Here is a 15663-nt window from a genome sequence, read left to right on the forward strand (position 1 = left end):
ATGGCAGTGGATGAGTAAGTGGTGTGGCTTTTCCTGTTAAAAATGCTATTACGAGAGTGAATTACAATTTAATAACTGGAAAGCTGTTTCTTTTCCACCTAAATGTCTAACGTTTGTAACTGTTGAAAATATAAATACCTGTTTCAGCTCTCCAGCTGAAGGCCTGGTCTCCACTAGGGGCTTGTCCACACTGGCCATTTACAGCACTGCAGCTTTCTCGCTCAGGGATGTGAAAGAACCACCCCCCCACCCCCCAGTGTCGACCAGCCCAAGGAAATCCGATCAGTAGAGCTACATCGCTCAGAGCTGTGAAAAATCCGTACCCATGAGTGATGCAGCTACACTGACCTAACCCCTGGTGTAGACAGTGAGTGGAATCACAGAGTTCACTGGGGCACTTCCCGTGGCTTTAACGGTTTGATTTGGCCACACGCTCCAGCTCGTCCTTGATAACGTAGGAGTTAGAGGAGCCCTTGGCAGCGTTGATGAGTTTGTCGGCCAGGCACTCGGCGACGGTCTTGGTGTTGCAGAAGGCGGCCTCGCAGGCCCCATGGCACAGCAGCCAGACGGCCTGGTTGACACGGCACAGCGGGGACACGTCCACGGCCTGTCTCCGAACAGTGCTGGCGCGGCCGATGCGGGTCAAGTCCATCCTGGGCCCACTGTTGATGATGTCGTTGACCGGGACCTGCAGGGGGTTCTCCCCGGTGAGCAGGTGGATGATCTCAAAGGCATGCTTGATGATGCGCACGGTCATGAGCTTCTTGCCGTTGTTGCGGCCATGCATCATCATGGAGTTGGTGAGGCACTCCACGATGGGGCACTGGGCCTTGCAGAAGCGCTTGGCTGCGTAGCTGTGGGGCAGGTACTTGGCCTACTTCTCCTTCACTGCTATGTAATCCTGAAGGGAGATGTCCTTGATCTGAATGTCATCCGTGCTCCATTTCCCAAAGAGCTTGATGTCAGGGGTCTCCGTCACAGCAGGCACAGTCTCCCATTCGGTCATTATGGCGGCAGCTCCAGTGGCATGCTGCCTCTTGGGGAGGTGGATTACCTATGCCTGTGGGCGAACCCTCCCGTCAGCGTAGGTAGTGTCTTCACTGAAGCGCTGAAGCTGCAGCCATTTATGTGTAGACAAGCCCTAAGTAGCAAAAAGAGTGGTACAACAGAGCCTACACCATTCAACTGTTCGCCCCAGCATACAACAATCAATGTGATCATTAGCATAAAAATGCATTGTCACCACTAAGCTGCCACTGCTTCAACTCTGTGTTAATGATCTCTGTTACTGTGTCAAACCCGGTGCTGTTCCCGGCAAGCAGAGTGGTGAGGTCTAGTGAGGCAGCATTGGTTTGTTGATCAATTTAAAAAAAACCCAAGAACTGTTCTGCCAGCCAAGCCTGGATTTTCTTCCCTCCCCTGTTAGAAGTCAGAAAGGTGTAGAAAGCTGTTTTGGCAAATGGCAAACGTAGTGCCACACTGAAGGGATACAGGTATTTTTAAAGCTAGCTCCAGTTCTTGAGGATTGTGAACATCTGCTTAGAGGTAGTGTAGAGCTCCACAATGCACTAATTGAATTACTCTTTTCTGGAGTTGCAGACTGCACTAATTGAATTACAATCAGTGTGTGTGTGTGTGTGTGTGTGTGTGTGTGTTGAAATGAGCAGAGCTGAAGCCTTGGGGAGCAGGAAGGTAGTGGGAGACATGACAGATCATATGTACTGTGCTGCTATCTAATGGCTACTTGTGGTACTGCATGGTCTCAAGGGAAGAGACAGTATTTCAGTCCTTTGCATAACCTAAGGCTAAACTCATCCAATTTAATTCTGGTGGTCCCAGGACATTTTTTTAAAGCTTTAAATAATGGCAAGAAGGAAGGAAGTTTCATTCACTAGAATTTCTAGTTAACAATTTGTTTTTTAAAAAGCTTTAAAATAACTTAATTTTAATAGATACATAAGATTGAGGTTCCAAATATTTTTAACATAGGTCTTATTTAATATCAGTCTTTTTGCAGTGCCTCTAATGGCAACTTTAGTGTCCCGTATTGGGGGAAAGAGTGGATTAAGTATGCTGCATCAAAATCCCTCTCTTAAACTTTAATGCCTGCCTGCATCTATATATTCCTGGTGAAGTTAGTACCAGGATAGACTATTGTAAATCACAGGGCTTTACTATAATTTTGTGTTTTGAAGAACTCTATGGGAAGGGCTTAAAATGTAGCCAGTTCCACAAGATCAGGTTCTATAAATCTCTGCTGAACTGGCAAAGAGTTAAATAATATAATTTTACCACAAACCTGGGAAAGTTTTGAAACAGTGAAAAGTGCAATAAACCTTTCTCATCCAGTCTTGTAAGTCTCTGGTCACAATTCAGTGATTCATGTAAAACAAATATCATGCATTCATAATCCCAAGGAAGAGGAACTTTAATGCAAACACATGTAGGAGAACAGAACAAGGGCTGTCCTTTTATAAAGCAGGAATTTAACTAGGCACATACCAGTTTGAAAAAAAGCCCTAAAGAGAAATGTGCTTGCAGAATCCTAAAATACAGAGGTAGAAGGGAGACTTAAGTCACATTTTTGTCAATTTCTCTTCTATTGAAAAGTTGTTCCCCGCAGCATATGAAAACTTCCTGGTTTATGTACAAAAACAATCAAATGTTCTATTCTTCATGCTCTTTACTATTATGAGAACCCAGCAGCTAGATACAATACCTCACTAATAGATACCTGACTAATTTCCACTATTCTGTTTCCGCCTGTTCTCACAAAATAATTTCTCACGAGAGATCTAATAGCAGAGATAGCACTGTAGTGAGGTCTCGTTAGTAAGACTTCATTACTTTTCGAAAGATGCTAATGTAACTTGCTAGAATGCTATTTAGTGTAACTAAAACTAAACGACACTTGTCAGAATAAACAAACACCATATACAGCGATATGTGAGATCCTTTTCTATTGCATTTGTTCACTTACTTGCGATCTCTTAATATCTGGTCACCTAATGTGAATCAGCAGGGTTCCACTGTATGTGCAACTACTGTGATGTCCCCGGTTTCATTGAGATCTGCAAAAAGACAAAAGAATTCTGCAGACTAATATTTTGTATTAAATGCCACTTTTTGAGGAGGTGTTAACCAAATCAGTCTGCAGAATTTATTTTGGTTTATAGTTGCTTCTCTTTAACATGGTATCAGATTGTCTACCTTCTTGGGTTCCTTTTGTGAAATAGTCAAGGAAACTGTTTCCAGGAGACATTGCCAATCAAAAGTTCAAATAATTAATTGCAGTCCTAATGTTCTTGTCCAAATGTTACATTGGGTGGGGGTTATTTTTAAATGATTGTCAGTGTAATTTGGCACCATTGTCAAACGTTCTTTGACTCTGTCTGTGAACACCGCAGTCATCAAGCCAGCCACATACATGCAGCTTTGTAGAATAGAACTTGAGATCTAGGTCTCCTGAAACACAGCTATATATCCAGTAACCAAAAGGAGGATATCTCTTAGTCCAGCCAATGAAAGGAACCAATAAACGTAGGAACATGTCTGGTATCTCACAAGTGTATGCTTTGCACTCCGATAGCACTTTAGAAGTGATGAATTAAGTCTACAGTGACCCCATGAAGTAGGCGATACATGTTTGTCCGTGCCATACTCTCACAATACCTTTCCTTGTCAAGTTTTAGAAAAATAACGCATTGCTGTTTTGGATTGTTCATAATAAAAATCCTTATGCTCAGCGAACCCCTTCTTACAGTGCCTCCTGCTGGGAGAGCCTGGAATTGGAGGCTTTTTTACAGAGTGTGAGTCACCTTCACGTGGCGTAAGAGTGAGCTCAGTGCTGCTTTAGGAAGCTGTAAGTGGGAATGAATCCATTCCATACAGTGTGTAAAGTGCTTTTTTAAAACAATCTATTTCTAGAACCTAAATTGTCCTGGGACCAGCTCTTGATATAAAAATTCATAGAAACCTGTTTTTCAGAGTGTGGTAACTTCTTGCCATAGTGCTGTAGTGTTAGAATTCACATTGGCCAGGTTGTTCTGTAAATTAAACACTGACAGCTCCCCTCAGGGGAACAGCCAATGTATTTATGATGATGTGCTGATTACACAAAATACACTGCAAGCAGAAAACAGCTGCAGAGAACAAACCTCTTAAAAGAATACAATTACAAATAGCACCCTCAGTATTTCTAGTGGTGAGAGTAAAATACAGCATGCTAATGGAGGTTTTCTAGTCTGCTTCAAAAGAAGAAAAGGGCTATATGAAGGAAAGAAGCTACATGCAGTGCCTATATAGAATGGTATATAATCCTGTTCCTGAAAGCGAGGGTCAAGAAAATACCGCAGGGCCTTGTCTACTGTAGACCTCTCTTCTTAAAACGTCTTTCTATTGTAGCTCCACCAGCATTGGCAACAGTGGGAGCACTAGTGTAGGCCAGCTGCCAGCATTTTAACCACCACCACAACCCTGTTCCGAATGGCTCTAAGCAATGTGGTGGTTAAAACGCCCTCAGATGGTCCACACTAGCACTCTGACCATGGCTAACACCAGAAGAGCTGCGACTGTGGGAAACTTCATGGAAAAGAAAGTCTTAGTTCAAAAATAACTGACCCTGATTTTATGGCTAATTGTTTTTTATATGTTTTGGGAGACTCAGTGGGAATGAAAGAGGTGTGTTCTCTTCTGTCTCTACGTTGCAGATTTAAATTGTTCTGTTCTAGATGGCTGGGGAGTTTGTGTTTTATTTTTTCACCACTCAGAGATCTGGTAGGCACCTCCCCTGTAGGCAAGGCCTTTGGGCGGAGAGCTTACCATCCAATTTAGATATGACAGAATCAAGGCTGCAACAAAACCATGTGGGGAGGATGGTAGAGGAAGAACTTGGCATTATTCTGCTTAGAAAGCTGATGGGAGTTAGAAGAGGTTACTCTGAAGCGACTGTGGTGCATCGGCAGAGTTGTGTAGGGGGAACAAAGGATGAAGATAGCGGGGGTGCTGTGTCAGTACCTATGTGCAATAGAGAAGTTGTGGAACGGCTGATGCAGCCAGATTGTGTTAGGGTTTGTCCAAGTTAACAGAACATGGCTGTAGAATATATTTAGGACCTGCATCTATGAAACATGTTTCAAACACCAGGCACATGGTCTTCTGTTTACAGCCCTAGAAAATGTGTTGAACTTTCAGTGTATAAATCTGTTTTTACATCTAGCTAAGGAAACAACATTGGGATTCTGTGATGAGGAGCACTTCAGTTCACTTGCCTAAAACAAAGAATCAGTTCTTCCATCTGCAGATCCCTAGCATGTACTAATCAACTCTTATACATCTGTCCATCTCTTTTAACTCAGTTTTGAGCCTCCCTGCATTGTGCTGCTCTGCTGACATCTATCCCATGTGGCAAAAGGGAGTTTTGTATAATCACCCCACTTTAATCAATAGAATAATTGATAAACCAGATAAGATTTAAACTGATTACCTCCCGAGTAGAACTCCCCAGGGGCCTTGGACTCTCTTAATTTTGACATGTGTGTTGTGTACCCTGCGGATGAAGTGCAGTTTGAATTATCTGTTTTTATTTGCTTAATGATGGGGAGGGTGTTAAAGTCAAATGTTTAATTAACCCAGCAATGGGCTGCCCTGTCACTTACACACACATCCAGCTGATTGAGATATCTCACCAAGAATACTGAATAGGAATGATAATGTGGCACTGAGACGGAAGATTGCTTTTTCAATCCATTTGCTGGGTCACTGCTTTGAATGTCTTATTGGATGAAAGGCATTCAGCCTGGAAAAAAATCAGCATTTAAGTACATTTTGTTTCCTGGCCCCCTCCCCACCAAGAAGTTAACTAAAACAGATATGTTGTAGGTTTAATAAGCCATTCATGTCCTAGCAAAAGGCTGGGAAGAGTGGATCTCAATAGCCAGTGGCTTAGAGCTGTATAATTTCCTTTAAAAACTAGCCCCAAGGTATCTAAATATGAGCTATTATATACACACACCCTTACCCTTCATTCTTTGGTTGCTCGATTACTCACCTCATTTTATAGTTACTGCAGCAGTGGCATCTCTTCGTCCCCAGTCAGCGTATCTTTGAACGCCCCCTCCAGAGAGAGCTGTTTCAATGTTGGATTTTTTTATGGCCTAACCCAGTAGTAGGGTTTTAAATTTAAAAGTGTTCTATAGGGGTGTTTCATTATTTTGTGCATATTTTGTTACATCAAAGCATCAGAATAGCCCATGGGCTTTGCTCCTTGTGTTGCAGCCATTGTTCCAGCACAATAATACGGGCCAGCCAGATTTATACAAACGATCTCTAGTCCCGCACCCTCATTTTCCATTGTTTCATTAGAAGGGGTACTTTAGTTGCTTGCTATTGCTCCGAAGACTGAGGCACATTTAGACACATGCATTCTTACAATGAGTTTGTCCTTGGTAGTGTGTAGAAATGAATACATAATAATGTACTAGAAGTTAGCTGAGTTTGACCTGTAGTCCAAAGTTAGATGGACCTCTTATGTCCATCTTAGCAAATATAACTTGGTTACTCTTGGTTATCACTGGGAAGGAAGTACATTTAGAGTAGAGAACCACTTTTACTTAATCAAATATTTCCAGGAAGGGATGTGGTCTAAGGGAGCAGAGCCAGGGAGTCAGGTGTTCGGGGCTTTGTACCTTTCCCACCACTAGGTTGCATTTCAGCCTTGAGCAAGTCACTTCTCTCTTTCAAGGGACAACATGAATGAAGGTGTGAAGTTGAGCATAGGGGGGGAAAATCAGAGCAGAGACTAAAAAAGGGGTAAGATTATAGAGGGGTGTAAGGTGAGGGTGAGGAGCTTGAAGCTCCTGCTTTTGGATTTAAGGAGCCAGTCAAAGGGTTTGAGGAGAAGAGATGACTAGTAGCATTTTTGGTCTCTATTTTGGGGAGAGCTGGGAGTGGGGAGACTAAAATCAAAATAAAAAAGGCCGGAGACAGTCATGGTGTGACAGGACTTTTAGTATTGGGACAAGTGAGGCTGTATTTTTTCCTTGCTGAGGGCTTTTGCTGTAAGAAATTAGGGCTGGTCTACATTTGAAAAATAGATCAGCCTAGCTACATCGCTCAAGGATGTGAAAAATCCACACCTCTGAGCAACGTCCTTAAGCCGACCTAAGTCCCCATTTAGACAGCACTAGGTGAATGGAAACTCCCGCCCCTCGTGGAGGTGGATTTACTACCGCAATGGTAGTAGTAAGTAAGTAAGTAAGTACCGCAATTGCTGTAGTAAGTGTCTACATGAAGCACTGCTGTCGTGTTTTAAGTGTAGAGTCGTTGTAATGTAGAGTTGCTGTCATGTTTTAAGTGTAGACATACCCTTAGAAAGCAGTGCTTCAGCAAAGGACACAGAATCTACCGTGAAACTAGCCAACCTTACAGCCCATTTATCAAAGCACTTGCAGTTCCCATGCAGATGAAGCCATAATAAATATTGAGCGAAGAAAGTTAACCTGTGTCTAGAGAATTTTAATAAATAAAAAGTTCAAAAAAAACCCCTCTCCCCAGACCTGTTGGCTCCTGCTAACTCTTGTTAGTACTAGAAATATGTTTTTGACACCTCTTTGGGATGTTAGCTTATGTGCACAATCTTTAACGTCTGACTGTGATATTTTTCCCCCCATGTGGGGAAAATCAAGAAAGCAGCTGGTTCAAGAATAGATAAGCACCAGTAAAAGCTTTGATTCATATATAAAAAAAAAACACCCAACAGAATGAAAGTGACTAATCCTAAAATTTGGTGTTTCACATGCTGAAATTCAGTGTTAAAAATGCATTTTTGTGTTCATCAAATGAAGGAATGCAGTAAAGCAAACCAGTGAGGAACAGGGCCAAATCATTTGATTCCCCCTCCCCTTTTGAAGTGCATCTGTTTCTTGATAAATCTGCCTCCATGAATCGTGCGTGGCAATATTTTCCAATCTTAAAGACAGATTAACTAAAGCTGAAATCGATGGTGGGAGATATTAACAGAAATTTGAAAGATCAGGGAAATCGTTACGGTTGTCTTAGAGAGTGGGGACAAAGCCGATTTGTTGTGGGGTGGGAAGGGGAGGCAAGTGCACATAAGACACTGGAGTGAGACTGACCAAAGCAGAGGGTGACTGCATGGTACAAAAATACTCTCAAGGCCAGTCCTTGATAAGTTCACTTGTGTGGTCTTCAGAAGTTCACCCTATATTATTGCTAGCATGAGTTGAATTGGTGTGCGTGCGTGTGTGTGTATACACACACACATATGCACGTGCACTTTGGAAACATGGGCTTTTGGATCCTAAAAAGATGTAGATTGTCTTGATATACCATAAAAAACTTGAAATATGAAATGCAAACTGTAAATACCACACTTACACCTGCCAAGGTGCTAATTGATTTTATCATTCAGGAAAGAGATTCTAAAGCAGACCCTGGCTGAGCAGGGGGTGTCAACATGAACCCTTAAGGTTTCTTTTGCTCTAACTTTGTTATGAAGAATGGGGAAGTAGCGCTGCCTAATGCAGATGTCTGGGAGTTACAAAAATAACCAGATGTCCTGATTAGCAGAAGCAAATGTTCTTTCCTTAATCCCTTAAAATTATATTCAAAGGCTGTCCGGATGTAATGCTTGTTTAAATAAGGCACCAACAAAAATTGGAATATAAAGGGCCTTTGGCCAACTGGCTTGAAGGCTTGAATATTAAAAACAAATTTACCACTGTTGACTCTCTTAAATTCATACAACAGAAATGTGAAGCTGCTTCCCAGGGAACATGGAAAGAGTGTTCTCATTAGCCATATTTTCACTCTCTGTTTTGAGAAATTTCTGGTTAAGCAGAGCTAGCTATTTAAATTCCCATGAATGGTGTGTTCCCACCACCTGGATCCCTGTTTATGTTAAAACAAACTTAATATTGTTGAAACTATTTCATTGTTTCATAATATCTTTGAATAATATTTGCACCGGCTTTTAAAGATCTATGTGTTACATCAAATTCTCTATTCTGCTGGTAGTGTTAAGACATCCCACAACTTTACCTTCATCTTTCTAATAAATTAATAACTGATTTAATTAAAATAATAACTTGGTCTGAAAATTCTCCTTCATTTCTCGAAGTTTTGATATGTCATGTTGCTGTGGGAAGACATTCATTCCAATCTGGCATTTATTGGGTTGAATACAAAGCAAGGAAAACCATATATAGAGTCCACTTCTGTGTATTTGAAGGGTAGAATTGTATCAAATTTTTCAACAATTTTTTGGGTAATTTTGTATGTGGAATGTATTCTAAGTGCAGGCTGAACTTTGTTTATACTTTCCTACCTTTAATTGCAAAATTGCTCAAACCTTTGATTGAAAAATTGTTTGTATTATGATAGCATCTAAGGGACCCTCCCCAGTCATGGATCAGGGCCCTGTTGTGCAAGGTGCTGTACAAATACACAAACTGTCCCTTCTTCTGAAGAGTTTACAGTCTAAGAAATCAAACACCTCACTCTGAGCCCGCTTGTGTGTGGGGGGGTGGAGGGTGAGAAAACCTGGATTTGTGCTGGAAATGGCCCAACTTGATGATCACTTTAGATAAGCTATTACCTGCAGGACAGTGAGGTGGGAGGAGGTATTGTTTTATGATCTCTGTGTGTATATAAAGTCTGCTGCAGTTTCCACGGTATGCATCCGATGAAGTGAGCTGTAGCTCACGAAAGCTCATGCTCAAATAAATTGGTTAGTCTCTAAGGTGCCACAAGTACTCCTTTTCTTTTTTCTTTTCGCTTAACTTGTGTCTTTCTCTCTGACATTAATGGCTGCAAAAGAGGGGAATGAAAGCATCAATTTGCCCCCACATCCTACTTCTCCTCCCTGTATCTCCTTCCTTCTAATAATTAAACCTAAGCCCCTTTCAAAAATACCACTTAACTTTAAACTTTCAAGAGCAAGGAAACTTAGTTCAGTCATTCCATGCTTAAGTCACCCCCTTGTGCCTACATACTGCAATACTGTGTTTTCAAAGAGGATCTCATAGCAATGAATGTTCAGAGCTGCAAGTGCCAAAGACGGCTGAGGTATAATCCGTACCTCTGCATTTTCATTGTTGTAGATCTCCCTGTGTGTTGCAGTTGTCATTTCTGTTTTATTTACTGACCATGTAGAGGGTATGACTTTCAAACTTGCCCTTTTCATACTTGTTTTCCTCACAGTAACTTAGTTCACTTTAAGGACTTGCTTTATGTTGGGTAGTGACTAGTCAAATAAGTGTGAATCTGAGCATGTGTGCCACTCAGGAACAGCTCAAAATGTGTTAACTGGGTGTTCAGGCTATAATTTTAAAATGAAAATATTGCTTGAAGTCTGAGGATGCCTGTGCCAGGTTTCATCCTAGCACTGTTTGAAATGGCTGAGATGTTTATAAACTGACACACAGCATTTATAAAATCAGGATGCTGACAGTCCCTTAACAATAACCATGCTCTTGAACTCATCTATCACTTACAAAGGTTATTGGAAAGGGAATGTAGGGCCTTTGCTATCACTTATTCCTCTTCCTCCCTCTTTTTAAATCCATATTCTGGCTGGCAGAGGCACAAAATAATTCAGGCCAGTTTTTCCATCTCTTCCATCACTTCACCTATTCCCACAGGCTGATGCAAACTAGGAAAAATCCTATTTTCTGGCATCATGGGACAACCAAAAATCCAGATTGAACAAGTGAAACTTCCTTTCTGCCAGGCGAGCTGCTGGCCTGAATTTGAACAGAAAACAATATGCACTGACTGGCAAATATAACCTGGGGCTGGATGGGAAAATGGGTCGTCATCTTCATTTTCCTTGTAAATTACACCAATCAGCAGACAGAATGCTGATGTATTCACCTTGTTAAAGTGTTCCCTCTTGATTAACCCAAGTGCAGTGTGGGGTGATTGGATAAGAGTACTCATAGCTAAGTATGCACATTCCCCAAAGTGCATTATTGGGCTCAACTACTGTTTGATGACCTTTACAAGGAACCAGAAACAGGTGGTCAGCTTTCACTTTCAGTCTCTGGTCACTCAATTTAACTATGAGTAAGGATATGTTTTAATCATGGGTATTTTCAGTAAAAGTCATGGACAGGTCACGGACAGTAAACAAAAATTCACGGCCCTTGACCTGTCCATGATTTGTACTATATATCCCTGACTAGAACTTGGGCCGGGGGGGGGGGTGAGGCCCGGGACCCCCGCAGGTGCTGGGGTGGGAGCCTGGGACCCCCGCGGCTGCTGGGGGTGGGTCGGGGCAGGCAGGCAGGCTCTCTACCCAGCTCCGCATGTCCCTGGAGCTCCTAAGGAGAGGGAAGGCCAGGGGGGCTGCGTGCGCTGCCCCTGCCAGGAGCTCCAGCTCCGCAGCTCCCATTGGCCAGGAACCATAGCCCATAGGAGCCGGGGGGGGCGGTGCCTGCAAGCAGGGACAACACACAGAGCCCCCAGCCCCGCCTAGGTCAGGAGCTGCAGGGTCATGCCAGCTGCTTCCAGAGAGCTCCGTCCCAAGTGTTCGGGCAGCCCCTGAGCCAGCCGCACCGGCCACTTCAAAAGTCATGGAAAGTCATGGAATCCGTTACTTCCATGACAGACATGCAGCCTTACCTATGACTTCAAAGTGGAGCCTCCTCTGAGGAGCTTGTTCTGGAGGGAGAGAAAATAAAACATCTCACTGCTTAATGTTAAAAATGTATAAAAATGGCTACAAAAATATCTGGACAGCTAAATTTGACATCCAGGTTGTTCTTGAACTGGCAACTAATCTCATCTCAAGTTGGACACAGTGCTTCGATTCTTTACTAATGGAACTGATGTGCCCAGGAAGACTCAGGCCTTGTCTACACTACCGCTTCAGTCGACGTAAGTTATGTTACTCAGGAGTGTAAAAAACCATCCCACTGAGCGACGTAACTTACATTGACTTACACGGTGTATAGCTCCCACCTCTCGTTGAGGCGGATTAATTATGTCGATGTGAGAGCGCTCTCCCATCGACTCATCTCGTCTTCACCAGACCCACTAAATTGATGCCGCGGCACCGATCACAATGGCACCAATTTAGCACAGTGGTGAAGACAAGCCCTCACTCCCTTGCAGTGGATATGCTTATGTCACTAACAACCCACGCAGCTTTAGCTTTCCACTTCAACAAATATGTGTACACTCACATTGGCTGGAACAAGTGTTAATTGATTGGAAGGGATCTATTTGTCTGAGAGCTCTATTAAAATATAGACTGGCACATAGCAATGCATTTATAATATTTTTTTGCAAAGCAAGCAAGTGCTTTCTGTATTGGATGCAGATGTTAAAGCAATAGTTTGTTTTAAGGGCCAGTGCTGCACAAATTCTGGCCTTTGGGATAATGACAAGTGTTTTGCCTGCATAAACAATACATTTTTTCCCCCCTGAGGTCCACGCACACCTAGTTTCCCTCAAGCACATCATCTCTGTCAGGTTAATCAATAGGCACCGTATGGCAGAGGGTCAGTAATCAGTGTCATCGTGCCTTTAAATCGTGTTGAAAATTTGCTTAAAGCCTGGGCCAATTAACATCGAGATGATGAATGGATGGGTAGATGGGAAGAGCCTGGCGCTCAGGGGCTTGTGAGAAGTAGATGCTCAGCTGTTGAGCAGCAGACACCAGCGAATAAAATCAGCCATTCATGTTAGCTCAGTCCACCCACTCTTAATGATAATGTCAATCTAGCAAAATATATACACATTGGAGTTGTCATGAGTTCATAAATCAAAGGAGTTTGTCAAAGGCATTCAGATTAACGAGGCAGCAGCAATAACAAGTCAAATTTGCATAGAGAATTGCCCGAATCTCAGTAAATTATGATCCTGTTTTTCATTTGATTATTTGCTAATGTCTCAAGAGGGAGAATGATTACATTAGCATGCAAAATCTACTCTAGAAGTAGAAATCTGAGGTATAGCAGACCAGCACACGATGACAATTAATCAGTTTCTGCATACTAGCATAAACGTGCAAGGCCCAGAAATGAACTCCGTTTTTTATTATTATTTCTCCTTGCTACTGATCCAAATGGTTCAGCTTGACAGAGACTTTATATTGCTTTAACAGTGTTCTGAATTGTGCCTGCAGGCAAGACATAGTTATGCAGCTATAACCAACCTATCCATCTGCCAACCAGATTGGAATTCTCCTATCCAAGGCTTCCATTAACCCCCACTGACAGCTCCAAACAGGATTAAGAATTTGAAAGCATAAAAAATAGTTGTACACAGTTCTCCCCCACCTCCTCACACGTGGAAGAAGACTGCATCTGTACTGTTTTATAATTAGTGTTGGGCAACCCATCATCAAAACAACTGCCCAGTTGGCAGGTTTCTGATCTCCACCATGAGGAGTAAGGCCGTGCTAAAGGTAGCCCTGTGCAGTTGGTAGCCCGAGTACATTCATCCATCTGAATCCCAGTATTGCTTTCATGTGTTATATACAGAAAATACTGCATGTCATCACACTTCAGATGCTTTAGCCTACAGACTCTGTGTGCTGTGTAACACAGGGCGTGTTTGAGATAGTGGGGACTTCATGTGGAGAGTCAAATAATGAAACAAGTTTGTGGTGGTTACTGGGATGATAACACGCTATGGAATTCTATCCTGTTAGTTACAGGCTGAAGTTTTAAATCCAAATTGTATTTGGAAAGAGTCTCTTGTAAAAGACAGTTACCATTTTAGGGCAGATAAACTATGAAAGGCAAATGCCCTCCATGTGGGCCTCAGAGGGGAAGGCTAGAGAGGAGGGCTAAAGCAGAGATTTGGGAATCAGGATTCCCAGTTTCCATTCCCAGCATTGCCACTGACGTTCTGTGTGACCTTGTGTAAAACCTGTGATCTCTAGTTTATCAATCTAGGCAAATAGAGGTGATAATCTCAGGGGTGGGGGGATGGGAAACTTAACCACTTAATGCTTTGTGGGGCTTGAATGAAAGATGCAAAAGGCAGGCTAGTCCTAGTTTGTAGAAGATGCTCCGTGCACTCCAGCACAAGCACTCTCTTGCCCTATCTGGTTTTGGTAAGGATGGTGGCCAAGAAAGGCACTGCCACTTAGAGGAAATGGGATTTCAGAATTTGCCCCAATTCAAGAAGTTGTTTGGGATTTCAGCCTTATGGTTGCTGATTCTGTCCCCACCCCTTCGTCCTAGCAGATTCCATCTTGTCTTTGCTACACATCAGTTGCAGTTCCTGCAAACCTTTGACATTTCTAATGCACCATCTTAATATATGAGCATTAAATGCCACATTCTAGAGCTATGATTGCAAAACACCTTTTTGATAGCCTTTTGTCATCCTCCCTCGTGGCTGGAAGCCATGCTGAAGCAAACTTAAAATTCTGCCCTCAAATAGGGGAGCAGACCTCCCTTGCATTGGTTCAGCAATGAGACACACGTACAGATGTTGTTTTCTGGTCACTGTTATAACAGACTAACTTTAACACTGGAAAGCTGAGTGGTGACTAATACTGGGCATTGTTCTATTAAGTGGAATTCACTTTAATGCAGGTCTGACTATTTCTGAACTATTTGGAGGCTTGTACACCTGGAATGGTGATTTTTCCTATTCCTGAGAAATAAGCGGGAGTTGGAAACATCTGGGCTTTGTTTCTTAAGTGTAATGCTTTCCAGTCATTCTGTCTTCACCAAGCGTAACTTACTTGCCAACAAAAGTGCATGAGCAGCGCTCCTGTTTAATAGTCTGCTATTGGAGCTGCTGTGTGGGTACTGTAGAATGGTGAGACACCAAGCTGTGAACCACCATATGCACTTGGCAGTCTTTGTCTGGTCTTTGTTCAGCCAACCTCGTAGCCTTGCCACCTATAAAGATAATGAATGCAAAAAGGTCTTCTGCTCGCTTTTAAAATTAGATCTTTAGTTTAAAGAAAAAGAAACTGGAAAACTTGTGACAGGTTGCGATAACAAGGAATTTCAGAATAAAGGCTGTTTTTTCACCTCAGCATTGAATTTCTTGGCTTTTGACATTGGTGTAACTGCAATGACATTGAAAGGCAGTTTGAGAGGCAAGGGAAAGATGAGATTTCACTTTTAAAAACTGTTTTCTAAAACACACAACTTGAGGAAAAATAGGATTTTTGATCCTATTATGGGAGGGGGGATTGAATATTCAAAATGCATCTTTAAAATAGATAAAAGCAGTTCCTGGAATTACTTTGAAATTCTGTATCTCTAGCAATTAATCTATTTTCAGAAGTATCAAAATTGAAATCCCTAGTTGATTATTAAAGTGTGCAGATGAGTACAGAGCAGTTTGTGCAAAGATGCATCTTAATTTCCTTTTCACACTCATACAGTTTAGCTCTCTCTAAACCAGACTTAGCAAATAACTTTCTCCTAGTTGAGGCCCTGTGTGAAAACTTCTCAAAGATTTGGGTTGTTTTACTGAGTTATCAGGCCTGTTTAGGATTGATTCACATTATAAAACCCTCGCTACAGCTGCTCAGACCTCACTGTGCCTCCTGAGTTCTGTGTCTTGTAAAGCTCACTAGCTGGTCTGCAGATCTTGATTTACTTAGAATCCTCAGGACCAGTTTACCTTGAGGGTTTTTTTCCTTCTCTTCCATCTCTCAGCAAACTT

General features: G+C 42.3%; 1 protein-coding gene and 1 pseudogene across 14 annotated transcripts in view; one reads left to right on the top strand and one right to left on the bottom strand.

Moving 5' to 3' along the window:
- BTRC (beta-transducin repeat containing E3 ubiquitin protein ligase) overlaps nucleotides 1-15663 on the top strand; it is a 171308-nt gene that overhangs the window by 62911 nt on the left and 92734 nt on the right. The window lies entirely within an intron of this gene.
- LOC311523389 (small ribosomal subunit protein uS7 pseudogene) lies at nucleotides 342-1849 on the bottom strand (annotated as a pseudogene). The gene has a single exon. The product of its transcript is annotated as a small ribosomal subunit protein uS7 pseudogene (transcript).

Source organism: Lepidochelys olivacea (genome assembly GCF_965140295.1).
Source record: "Lepidochelys olivacea isolate rLepOli2 genome assembly, chromosome: 7".
NCBI lineage: Eukaryota > Metazoa > Chordata > Testudines > Cheloniidae > Lepidochelys > Lepidochelys olivacea.